At 35.5% G+C, this 13,388-nt stretch overlaps 1 protein-coding gene and 1 long non-coding RNA gene across 9 annotated transcripts in view; one reads left to right on the forward strand and one right to left on the reverse strand.

The window, feature by feature from the left end:
• The window catches only part of LOC141495153 (protein unc-13 homolog B), a 369,137-nt gene that overhangs the window by 73,498 nt on the left and 282,251 nt on the right, over positions 1-13,388 (forward strand). The gene's annotated exons all lie outside the window — the stretch shown is intronic.
• Positions 1-13,388, reverse strand: part of LOC141495155 (uncharacterized) — a 129,638-nt gene that overhangs the window by 65,699 nt on the left and 50,551 nt on the right. For all 5 annotated transcript variants that reach the window (XR_012470676.1, XR_012470675.1, XR_012470674.1 and 2 more), the window contains one exon: positions 6,555-6,589. This is a non-coding gene — a long non-coding RNA (uncharacterized LOC141495155). The remainder of the gene's footprint in view (positions 1-6,554; positions 6,590-13,388) is intronic.

The raw sequence follows: 13,388 nt of genomic DNA on the forward strand, positions 1-13,388 counted from the left end.
ATCAGAGAGATAGGTGACTTAAGCAAAAGGTGAGAAGGTGAGTTCAAGTGTTCTACTTTTAGGTAGTATCAAGAGGGCTAGGGGAAGGGCACCTCTAAGCTGAGTGGACCCTCATGCAAGATTTATGAGGTGAATCTAAACAAAAATTACATGAGATAAGAAGACAGATGGATTACTAAAGGGATTTCTCATCTGAATGAGATCTTTAAATTATTGGAGTAAAATGCCTATTCATGTCTTTGAGTATTCACAGAAGTTTGGTCATTATTTTTTATGTTTACTTCAAATATGCTTTCCATAATTTTTCTTCATCTACATTTTTTTGGGTTATGTTGTTCATTGCATAGAGGTTGAAATTTCTTTTTGAGTTTATTGCAAGGCAATGGGGTTAAGTGCCTTGCCCAAGGCCTCACAGCTAGGTAATTATTAAGTGTCTGAGGCCGGACTTGAACTCAGGTACTCCTGACTCCAGGGCTGGTGCTCTATTCACTGAACCACCTAGCTGCCCCTGAAAATTTTAACATAATGAAATTCCCTCTTTTTTAAGCAGAAGGAGGTAGCATGATACAGTGGAAAGAATGCTGTCTCTGGATTCAGACAACTTATATTTAAATTTCAGCTCTTATACATACTGCATATATGATCTTGAGAAGTTATTTAACTTCCTTGGTTCTCAATTCTTCATTTCTAAAAACAAGGGATTTGAACCAGCTATACTTTGAAGTCTCTTCTAACTTTAAATACATGACCCTGTTATTTTTTCTTAACAATTTCTTCTATTTGTTACACAGATTAAAAATTCCATTTTTACATTTGTGACAAATGTTATTTTTCTTTCAACTTTTTTGTTTTTATTTTTGTTTTTCACGGCAATGTGGTTAACTCACTTATCCAGCAGCTAGGTAATTATTAAATGTCTGAGTCCAGATTTGATCAGGTCTTCCTGACTCAGAGCTGGTGTTTTATTCACTGTGCCAGCTAGCTGCCCCTTTCTTTTAACTTTTTAAATGGAATTTCTTTATGTTTAATAATATCTAGTTGATTTTATTGAATGATGGTTCTTTTCTCCAATGTTTAATATCTTTGAATTGATAAAATATAATTTTTTTGTATATACTTGATTCTTTTTAAGCAATCTTTATTATTTTCTATTGATTTATTTTCTCACTTCTTGCTTGCTCAGGATCAAGAATACCACTTTAATGGAATGTTTCAAAGTCTCACAGAATAAGAACCTCCTAATTCAACCTTGATATCTTTGCCTATTTTTTTTCCTCCACATAAATCTTGTTATAGTTCAGAGCTTTCCAAAATGCAGCCCCAGGTCGCATGTGGACTGCAGTACGATTTTATGTGACCCCCCCCCCCCCGTGGGTTTACTAAATGTTTTAGTCAATGAATCAACCTACAAAGCTCTCATTAAAATGGCAAATCAAAATATATTGTCTATTGCTTCAATAAAACCTTTTGAAAGTAAGGTTGGATAGAGCACCAGCCTGGAGTCAGGAGTACCTGAGCTCAAATCCAGTCTCAGACACTTAATAATTACCTAGCTGTGTGGCCTTGGGCAAGCCACTCAACTCCATTGCCTTGAAAAAAAAAAACTAAAAAAAAGTAAGGTTGCACAACCCTGCTATAGTTTATGCAGCTTTATACTTAAATCTCTTGATTTGATTATTACTGAATAATACAAATATAAATTATTTGAGGAATTATTGATATGTTTACTCTGTTTCATTTTCTTAGCCATGTGTAAGAGTTCTGATTTTTTCAATTATTGCTACTTTCGTTAAATTTATTTTTAATAGTATCTTTTACATGCTTATGAAAGTAAATTTAATATCTCAATTTTTTGGTTAATTTTTGGTTTTGATATATTATCATGCCATTTGCAAATTCAACTTGATTCAACAAGCATTTACTAGATGCTTGCTATGTGTAAGATACCATGCTTGATGTTATGGGTATACACTTCCTTTCTTTAGGAAGCCTACATTCTGTTGGCAGTGGGAAGACTTATTACATGTAATGGACAAGTAATTTCAAGAAGCAAGTCAAGGGGTTGAAAAGTGAATGTGTGGTGAGAAAGTGTAGACAGCAAGTATAGATTATACTTTCTAAGAGTTTGACAAATAAAAGAGATGGGATATGAGATGATGTTGTTCAGTAATTTTTAGTAATGTCTGACTCTCTTTGTTCCCTTTTTTTTTGTTTTCTTGGCAGAGATGCTAGAGTGGTTTGCCATTTCTTTCTCTAGTTCATTTTACAGATTAGGAATTGAGGCAAAGATTGCTTTTTTCCTCAAAGGCTAGAGCAAAGGTGGAGAAGCCAGGTGAAAAGTTAGAGGTCATATAGGGGAGATAAGGTCATTATGGATGACCTCAATATCCTCAGTTTTATTAGGCTAACTCATTGACTTGGGAGGGGTATTTAGGGCTTAAGAAAAAGTTTCAAACTGATTTTTTTAGGGTGCATGATAGTACATCAAAGAAAAATGAAAGAGTTATGTTTGTGGTGGTGACTGTCCAGTTGAGGTTAGTTAACATGAGCTGATCATGGATTCAGTCAGCATTATTATGACTCCCTTTAGTATCTTTAGCAGCTCCAGAATAGGAGAAAGCCACTTGGTGTGATATGACTGGCAGTAATATAAGGGGGAAAGAGCTAAAGGAATTTAGAATAATAGACTGCTGAACTGATTAACTATGGGGATCAAGACTACGAAGGGAAAAATCAGGGCCAGAGCAGAGGGTATAAACTTGGATAACAAGGAGGACAGAAGGACACAGTAAGAATAAAGAGGTTGATGAGCAATGAGGCAGAGAGAGATGAAAATATAAGAGAATATGATCAGAGAAAATTATTTGTGAGGTTGTTACTATTTTTATCTTCATTTCACAGATGAGGACACTGAAACTGAGAGAGGTTAAGTGACTTCCCCAGATTTACATGGTAACCTAAAACTGGGTTTGCACTCATGTCTTCTTGGCTCCAAGCCAAGTTCTCTATCAAGTATGTCACCTAGTTGTCACGTGACTTGGTTGATACTAATGATTGATCTCCTCTAAGCACAATTCAGTTAGGTAATTGGTATTTATTAATTCCCAACTATGAGCCAGAGCAGCTAGGTGGCACAGTGGATTGACTTGACTTGACTTGGAGTCAGGAAGACTCATTTTCCAGACTTCAAATTGGCCTCAGATACTTATGTGACCTTGTGTAAGTCATAATCCTGTTTGCCTCTATTCCTTATCTATAAAATGAGCTGGAGAAGGGAATGAAACCATTTCATTATCTTTGCCAAGAAAATCCCAACTGGGATTGTGAAGAATCCAGCAGAATTGAAAATGAATTTGCTGAGCACTAGGTATACAAAGAAAGAAAAACTTTTCTCAAGGAGCAGGGAGAAAACATGCTAACAACTGTGTACAAATAGGATATAGAGAGAACAAATTAGAGATAATCTCAGAGGGAATACAGAAGGATTAAAAGGACAGTGAGAGGCTTTTTTGCAGAAGGTAAGACTTTAGTTGGGACTTAAAGCAAGTCAAGGGAGTTGGGAGGCAGAGATGAGGAGGAAAGGAGTTATAGGTTTTGGGTGTAGCTAATGCAAATGTCTAGTGGTGGGAGATGGAATGTTTTGTTTAAGGAACAGCAAGTAGCTCAGTGTTACTGGAGAAATACAAGGGCAGGAGAATAAGTTGTAAGAAGACTAGAAAAATAGGAATGAACCAGATTATAGAAGGTTTTATAGATCAAAGAACTTTAATATTTGATCCTGAAGGTAATAGTTTGTTGGGAACCTTTGTGTTTGGGAGCATTGTAAATTATTGTCACCTGGTGCCTTTGAGCATCATAACCTTGTTTTGCAAAGTGCCAAGGGATTGGGAGTGGATTAGGGTGTGGGAATGATATTTAAGCACTTATATTCTGGTGAATAAACTGAGCACGTGGAGGTCTTGTCTTAGAGTACTTGTCTCCCTTGTTATCCTTGTCTCCCACCCCTCCAATGCTTGCCTAGGGAAGATTGAAGGAGTCCAGTACTGGGATACTACAATAGCTGAATGGGGAAGGGAGTGACATAGTGAGATTTGCACTTGAAAAATTTTAATTCAACTTCTTTTCCTTTGTTTTCATTAGTGCAACACCATCTCTTTTTTTGTCTTTGAACTGAGTTTTCAAACTGAATTTTTTTTCTCTTTAAGATTTTATTTATTTTGAATTTTATAATTCCACCCAATCTTCCTTCCCTCCCCCCCTCCCCAGAAGGAAGTCTGTTAGTCTTTACATTGTTTCCATGGTATACATTGATATAAATTGAATGTGATGAGAGAGAAATCACATCGTTAAGGAAGAAAAATAAAGCATAAAAGATAGCAGAATTACATAATAAGATAATAGGTTTTTTTCTATTAAAGGTAATAGTTTTTAGTCTTTGTTAAAACTCCACAATTCTTTCTCTGGATACCAATGGTATTCTTTTATCTCAGATACCCCCACTGATGGAATGAGCAAGTCTGTCAAGGTTGGTCATCATCCCCATGTTGCTGTTAGGGTGTACAATATTTTTCTGGTTCTGCTCCTCTTGCTTAGTATCAGTTCACAAATCCTTCCAGGCTTCCCTGAATTCCCATCCCTCCTGGTTTCTAATAGAACAATAGTGTTTCATGACATCCATATACCAGAATTTGTTAAGCCATTCCCCAGTTGAAAGACATTTACTTAATTTCCAATTCTTTGCCACAAACAAGGTCTCTGTGGATATTTTTGTACAAGTGGTGTTTTCCCCCTTTTTCATAATCTCTTCAGGGTATAGAACTAGTAATGGTATTGCTAGATCAAAGGGTATGCACATTTTTGTTGCCTTTTGGGCGTAATTTCAAACTGCTCTCCAGAAAGGTTGGATGAGCTCCACCAACAATGTACACTATAGTGTCCCAAATTTCCCACATCCCTTCCAACATTGATCATTGTCCTTTCTGGTCATATTCACCAGTCTGAGAAAACCTTCATCTTTTATAAGCACATCTGAAATTGATGTTAGAGAGAAAATGTGGTGGCTCCACACTTTGATGATACAAAGAGCTAATTTTAAAAAATCATTGTAGATTTCATACATTTTCTTCTATTTGTTATCCTTTCATTTTGATCCATACATGCCCTTTGTTTATCTGATTCCCTTGTCATACTTAAATGTTCAGTCTATTTTATGAATGAGATACTATATATCTCTGGATAGTATAAAAAAATGTAATCTCCTGGCATTTAAGATTTACACAATTTGGGTTCAAATACTTTTCTAACCTTCTGTTGCTCTCTTCTTCATTTATTTTATGTGTGGACAAACTGGACTATTCTTTGTTTTCTATGTTCCTTTTCTCTTTGTGTCTTTTCTTACATATTTTTTTTCCATGTATGGAATAAATTTCTCCCTATCTTCACATTCTTCATCTCTTTAAATCCTTCATTTTCTTTAAGGCATAACTAAGATATTATTTACTCTGTGAACTTTTGCCTGACCCTCAGGGGAAAAACGATAAATTTCTTTCATATTTTTCATAGCACTTTGTGCAAATACTTTGCATTTATCATAGTCTCTCTTGTTATCATAGTTATGAGGCTACATGCCTTTCATGTTAGATTAGAAGTGTCTTGACAGCATATCTATTTTTGTATCCTAACTTGCTTACCCACACATCAAATGCTTAATAAATACCTACCATAGTTTCTTGCACACAGTGTATGATTAATCATGTTTGTTGAATTGAATTGTTTGACTTCTCTTTGCTGAAGTGTTTTGATAAACATTTAGTTCAGTAATATAAGCTGCCTGCAGTTTCCTTCTTAGAGAGCACAAGCTTACTCACCAAAGGACAAAATGAAACACAGTCTGAGGAATTATAAAATTGATGAAAGCAGTTAGAAAAGGATGCTAGCAGACAGAATATGCATTTGTCAGATGAAGGGTTTAGGAAATATAAAAAGGTTGCGTTGTTTTGGACATGCGGGCACTGAAAAACATGCTTTCTAGGTGGTATTTAGTCACCATTCCAAGGACAGTTAATTAATTGATAGATTGTCAGGCTGACCATAAATATAACCAGCATTAAGAAGGCTGCTGGTCAGGTCAAAATCTTTCACACGTCTACATAAACAGAGCCACCCACATTTCAAAAACAAGTAACAAAATTCTTATCTATCTACCTAGGATATAAATCTTCTTATTTGATCTGTGGTTTGGAACATAGACAGAAAACAGCTTTGACCTTGTGGGTGAAAACAAAAACAGAAGAGATAGTAAAGGAAAGCGGGGGGAGGAGAATAGATCTTGGAGGGGAGGAAAACTGTGGTTCAAAAGAGAGAACTATACAGAGGATCTGGGTTCAAACCTGTCCTTACCATTTACCTGTAAAATCTTAGGCAAGTGATTCAACCTTTCTGGGGCTTAGCTTCTGAATTTGTAAATACAAGAGAGCTGAATTAGGTGACCTTTCATGTTCCTTCCAGCACCAAAGCTATAATTATCTTAAATCATATATTTTGGTAAAGCTCACCTTTATTTCTTGATGTAGGCTAGGGGTCAGATGATCTGTGAATGAAGACAAGAAAATTGATATCTTCGTTTTCATCATCCTTTGTTTTCTATTGAACTCCTATAAGTCCTATACATTTAAAAACATTCTGTGAAGAGGTCCATGACACAAAAAATGTTAAGAACTCTTTTTCTAGAATATTTCTTAGATCTACTCTTATTAGGAGCTATATAAGGACCATTGTGAGACTGATTTCTGTATCGAACCAATATATTGCACAATCAGCTTTTTCTAATGCGTTGTGAGGTTGTATCTCTGCCTATTTGAGTTTTGCCTCTTTTTGGATTTTCTTAAAATTTCTATTTACCATCTAAAAGATATTTTCACTCCTAAGTCATTTTTGAAGGAGATGACTGTTTCTGAGTTCAGTGAATGAAGTTATTCCTTTGATCCATATATGGGAGAATTTTGTTTTATTTTATTTTTTTAATTTTGCAAAGCAGTGGGGTTAAGTGACTTGCCCAAGGTCACACAGTTAAATAAGCATTACGTATCTTAGGTCACATTTGAACTCAGGACCTTCTGACTTCATGGCCAGTGCTCTGTCTGTTACACCACCCAGCTTCCCTAGAATTCTTGTTAGAAGAGACCTAGCTTATCTGAGTTTGCTCACATCAACAAGTTCTCCGATGATTCACAATCCTATTTTCTTTACCCCCTCACCCTACCAAACTGATGATGTTCCAGAATCAAAAACTTTGAGCATTAGAAAGATGTCTAATCATCATTTGATAATGATGATGGCAATAACAACAACAACAACAATAATAGCTTGTATTTTTAATAATGCCTTAAGGTTTCTAGCTAGTCCAGTGCCTTTGTTTTGTTGACATGCTACCATGCTATCTTTAGAAAGTAGTAAAAATAACATACGCACTGCTATTTGATGGCATATAATTTCTTTGAATCTCTTCTTACTTAGACTGATCCAGCTGGCTTGTCATTGATAATATAAACAACATTAAATAAAGCCTTGGTGACATGTCAGTGTTCCTCTGTATTTTCTTGGTTAGAATGCAGAAAAAAAGGATGTCGGTGGTCATGCAGAACTTGATGGTGAATTCCATCTTTACACAGAGCACATGATGTCACTTCACTTTGTTTGGCCAGAATCAACCTTTCATTTATTTCTATTTCAAAGTCACCATACTTTCCTTCTGCCCTGCTCATTACTTCTTCCTTTTTGAAATGTACCTCTAGCAGTCCCAGAAGGGATAACTGTGTTTTTGGAATGATTACAGTAAGGAGCTGAATGAGGTTTCTTCTTTGCCATCTGCTACAAAAAGTCAAGATGTTACTTTCACAGAATGGCAGTTCTTAATTTCATCAAGGCTTTAGTTCATTTGAACCTTGAAAGACCAGTGAGGCTGTTCTTTTAATATATCAACACAAAATAGATGAAAACCCTAAGAACAGAAGGTTGTTACTACAATATTTAAAAATGACTCTCATTTATCTTGAAGTTTCAAAATAATTTAATCAAGTAGTTAAATTGAGTTTGTCTGATGTGAAGACAAAAAATAACTCAGCAGGTCTATCTATAGCTGTTTCTTTAATTGATTTCTCTGAAAACTTTTGGAAGTACCATCATATCATCGACAGGGTTCCTAAATCTGCAATCTGTTTCTGACACTTTCATTATGTGCTTTTTCCCTAGCACCAGGGCTCTGGGTATTTTAAATTATTAAGTAAAGTTTATCATTAAAGTTAAGTACCAAAAATTACACATTAGGAAAGCTTCTATTTAGAAAGCTTACTGTTAAGAGTTGTGGATTTGAACTCTATAGAAAGAGAAAGAATAGGGCTGGAAATAAAGATTTAGGAGCTTTTGTATAGCCTGGATCACAGGATAATAGATTTAGAACTGAAATGGACCTTAGAGATTATTGAGTCCAAACCTCTTTATAAAAATTTTAAAAATTATTTTTATCAATAAAGGAGATTGAGGTCCATTGAAGTGACCTGCTCAAAGTCACATGGCAGAATTTGAACCCTCTGGCTTCATATCCATTGTTCTTTTCAGTATATTTCACATTCTCTCCATTTTCATTTATATGTAGGAAATAAATTTTGTAATTCCAAGAAGAGTTAAAATCTACACCAATGGAAATTCTCCATATCCAAAGAAATCGTATTCCAGTTTTATCTTCTGTACTCTATAATCCTGTATGAGTTATGTGCTCTAGCCAACCTATTGGACTATTTATTTCCTCTAAAGTGGCCCTGAGACTTTTCTGCCTTTGAGTTTTTTTCTTTTAACTTGTGCATTTTCCAAGCTAAGAATGCCCTCCCCCAATTATTTCTACTTATAGGTTATTTTCAAGCTATCATTCAAAAGCCACTTAATTTCCACCTCTTTCCCCTTTACCAGTATAGTTCTTAATGTTCTATCATCTCATTGTCTGGTTTTTATTTTATTTTTTTAGGGGTTTTTTTTTGCAAGGCAATAGGGTTAAGTGGCTTGCCCAAGGCCACACAGCTAGGTAATTATTAATTGTCTGAGGTCAAATTTGAACTCAGGTACTCCTGACTCCAGGACCTGTGCTCTATCCACTGCACCACCAGCTGCCCCCCCCCAGCTTTTATTTTAAATTAATTTTTCGGGTGTATGACTTAGTTTGGAAGCTTTTTGAAGTCAGGAACACCAGGTTTTATGGTTTGTGTCCATCATAGCATAGATAGTAGCAGCATTGGGCCGACTAGCAGGTTTCTCACTCAATACAACCTACCAGGTATCTCAGGATAGATAAATAGAGCAATAAAGCAAGCAGAAATTATAGAATCCATAAGAAACAGAAAATGTAGGACAGTCTTAAAAGTCTGTATAGATAGAGTGTGGAGTCAGTATCTGGCAGGTCAGAGATAGGGGATAATAAAAAGCAAAGAGACATTGAAATAATCCTTCATCCTGGAACAGAAGCTGCTATCATCATCCACTTTTATAACTTCTAAATAAAATATTTTCTCAATTACATGTCAAAAGTATTTTTAATATTTATTTTTTAAAATTTTTAGTTGCAATTTCTTTTCTTCCCTTTCCTGCTCCCTTATTAAGAAAGGAAGAAACTTAATGTAGGTTATACATGTGTATGATGTAAAACATATTTCCTTATTAGTCATGTTGTGAAAAAAAAACAGAGGAAAAAAACCCCAAGAAAAATAAAGTTTTAAAAAGTGTGATTAAATCTGCCATCAGACCTCCATCAGTTCTTTCTCTGAATATTGATAACATTTTTCATCTTAAGTCTTTCGGAATAGTCTTGGATCACTGTATTGCTAAGAATAGTTAAGTCATTCACAGATGATAATACTATTTTGCTGTTACTCTGTATAATGTTGTCCTGCTTCTGTGCCTTTCAGTTTGTATCAGTACATATAAGTCTGTTTTTCCTGAGAGCACCCTACTGACTATTTCTTAAGCCACAATAGTATTCTATCACAATCATATACCTCAAATAACAAGCCATTCCCAATTGATCTCAATTCTGTATCACCACAAAATGAGCTTCTATAAATATTTTTGCAACAATAGGCCCTTTTCACTTTTATATTTTGGATTGTGTATTTGGAAGTAGGAGTGGGTTTGGGCAGGAGAAGAAGGAGTCCCAAGTGTATGCTTGCTTTCAGAGGGATGGTTGAGAACTCCCACAGGTATAATTTGTCCTCGATTATAGCAGGGGCAAATTAATAAGTCTTCTAGGAGTTTTTCTGACAATCTGCCTTTCCCCTACTCAGTGTTTTCTATAAAGTAGGAATTCAATAAAAATTTGAGTACCTTAGGTAGGGATAGTGTGCTTTCAACAACATTCTGATTGTAGGAGTATCCCTGCCCCTTTAGTACAGTGCAAGGACCATTTTTTTTCAGTCTGGCTTCTCTGTGAACTCAATTCTTCCTTTAAATTAGATCTAGTTTTGTGCTGCTAGATATTTAGATGCTATGTTTACGTTAATTTACACCTAAACCATAGGCATCTATTAAGTATCAGGGACAGCTGCCATCAAGACTCTATGGACCTTAATATTTATTGGTCTGGATACTTTCAATTTCTTTCCATTATGGTATGTAATGTTAGTATAGTGTGTTTCCTCAGGTATCTGACTTGCTGACCCTGGAAGAAATAGAACTTTCCTAACCTTTCCTCTGGAAAACCATTCCTCTGGGAATCACTTTAAAGTTAGAAAAAAAACCAATCTGTTCTCATTGTTTCCATGGAAAAATCTTTGTGGTCCTGTCATAAAGCAGGAATGCTAGTATTGTTCTCTTGGTAATAATGGTCTTTTTTTTGACACTGAAAATACTGCTCTGCCTACTTACAAATTCTTTCATTTCTCTGCACAGAACCTGTTTCTAGTTTTTAATTTTTACTTGGTCCCTCTTTTATTTTTTCACATCTTTAAATGAGTTGAGTGATAATAACTTATATTTATGTAATATTGCATAATATTTTGAGTCTAGTGAGATAATATGCACTTATTTAATTTGTAGATGAGCTAAACAGCTTAGAATTTTTAAGAGACTCAAGCAAAATGACCCAACTAGTGAGTCCAACATATGCCAGACTTTGAACTAGTTGCTAAGCATATGAATCCAATTAATGAAATAATTCCTACTTTCAAGAAACTTAAAATTTGAACAAGGATTTGAACCCTGGTTTTCCTGACTCCAAGTCCAGTGCTCAGTTAGTATGATGTACTATCAAATTGGGTACAGTGTGTTTAGAATGATACCCACTATTTGAAGCAAAACTTTTCTTTTCCTTATCTGTAGTTTATGTATTAATATAATTGAATTGTGTGAATCACTCTCCATTTAGAGACATGGAGGTCACTGACTGAAGGAAAATGAATAGCACCAACTTTGTTGATTGCTCACTTCTTCTCTTCCATTGTTCTTTTGGGGTGATAGATTCTAAGCTGATACTTTTACTACCTGATTTTCCTCTTTAATTCAATAGAAATGCAAGAATTTCACCATTTAGCTATGCATGAATGACATCTGTCCTACTTGGATTAGATTTAGTTAAGTAAACAAAAAAGAACTGTGGCTATTTTGTATATAACTTTCTTTGGTTTGTAGATTACAAGTTCGGGGGAAAAAAGCAGGACTCTCCTCACTTTTTTCAACAGTAAGGTAACAGGTATTCATCAGGGTAGAACCAGTCCCAGATACTAATGTAGTTAAGCTAGTCTCCTGGGCAGCATTATTGTGGGGTCTTTTATGTATAAAAGAGAGATAATATAGTCCTACCCTTTTATGTATGTCTTCTCTATTTCTTATGTATGTCTTCATGTCTGATGGTTATGATTACAGTAAACTAGATAGCAGTCAAGAGCTGGGTGCTTCATTATACCACTCTCATCTCTCCTCTGCTGAAGATATCTCTACCACTTCCCTTTGGATCACAGAAAGAACCAGGAACAATAGAAAAAAGTCAGAGGGAGATCAGATTTTGGTTTCCCATAAGGGGAAACATTCCCTAACAGGTATCTAAAAGTGATTTGAGCTGAAGACTAGCCAGCAAAGCAGTTTCTAACAGGCTATATACTGAATGAAGACTGTTCAGACAGAGACAAATCACTCGGCAAAGGCTAGTGGATTCAAGAACAACTGAACAGTGAAATTCCATCACCAGAAGATAGTGACAGCCTTCTAGTGTTGGAAAAATGAGTTTGTTTCTCCACATATGTGCTCTGCCTACATGTGTGCCCTATGTATATCTTTCCCATTGATAGTGTGTTTATTTGTGGGAGAGTAGAACCCACATTTATTTTTTTATTTTTATTTTTTTAGGTTTTTTTTTGCAAGGCAAATGGGGTTAAGTGACTTGCCCAAGGCCACACAGCTAGGTAATTATTAAGTGTCTGAGACCGGATTTGAACCCAGGTACTCCTGACTCTGAGGCCCTTGCTTTATCCACTACGCCACCTAGCCACCCCTACCACATTTATTTTTATTAATACTTTGTTTACTATACATTTTCATTAAATGCCTTTGCTTTATCTAATTGTGTCTTCTAATATAGATAAATACTTTGGTTAAAAAAAAGTAATATGGTCTGCTGTCTCAGAGAGTATTGACTTCTTATACATTGTGTATCTTCAGCCAGAGGCTGGATATCTATTTCTTAGAGATGTTCTAGAAGATATTTCTGCTTTGGTTCTATTGGGTACTTCAACTTGGGGAAAGTGTCATCAGTTTAGTAGATTGAATCTCATGGCACTTATCAGTGGTCATCTATGTGTTAGGACCCATACATCAGTTCATGAGATGTCAGTATGACTAAAAGAGGCTAAATTTGGTTGTACTTTATATAGAAAATATAGGAAAAACAGTTTTTTTTCTGATACCACTATATTTTCTTTCCTTTTTTTCCCCTCAGGGATCCCTAAGGCAATGTTTGGTTAAGACATGGGATGGTTGAAATGAGGGTTGGAGTACTTGACCCTGAGTAAATAATTCCTCATCCACGGACTGCAATTTATGAGACTCTTTCATTTGTATAATCCCAGAGTTAGAGAACTCATTCTTCATATGGCCATTATCTACATAAACTGTAGCTCCTTGGGAATTTGGGCAATCACATTATGGATCAAGAATGTAGGCAGCAAATAGCCAAACATCATCATCCATAAAAATCCAAACCCAAAGGTACCAGTTAATCTGTCTATAGCCTAAGTGCAGACCCAGGATACAAATTCATGCTAAGACACATAATGTGTAGGGGAAAGAATACTAGATTTAGAGTTAGAAGACCTGAGTTTGAGTCCTAGCTTTTGCTATTTCCTATGTGTGTA

The sequence above is a fragment of the Macrotis lagotis genome, chromosome 8, assembly GCF_037893015.1.
Source record: "Macrotis lagotis isolate mMagLag1 chromosome 8, bilby.v1.9.chrom.fasta, whole genome shotgun sequence".
Taxonomy (NCBI): Eukaryota; Metazoa; Chordata; class Mammalia; order Peramelemorphia; family Peramelidae; genus Macrotis; species Macrotis lagotis.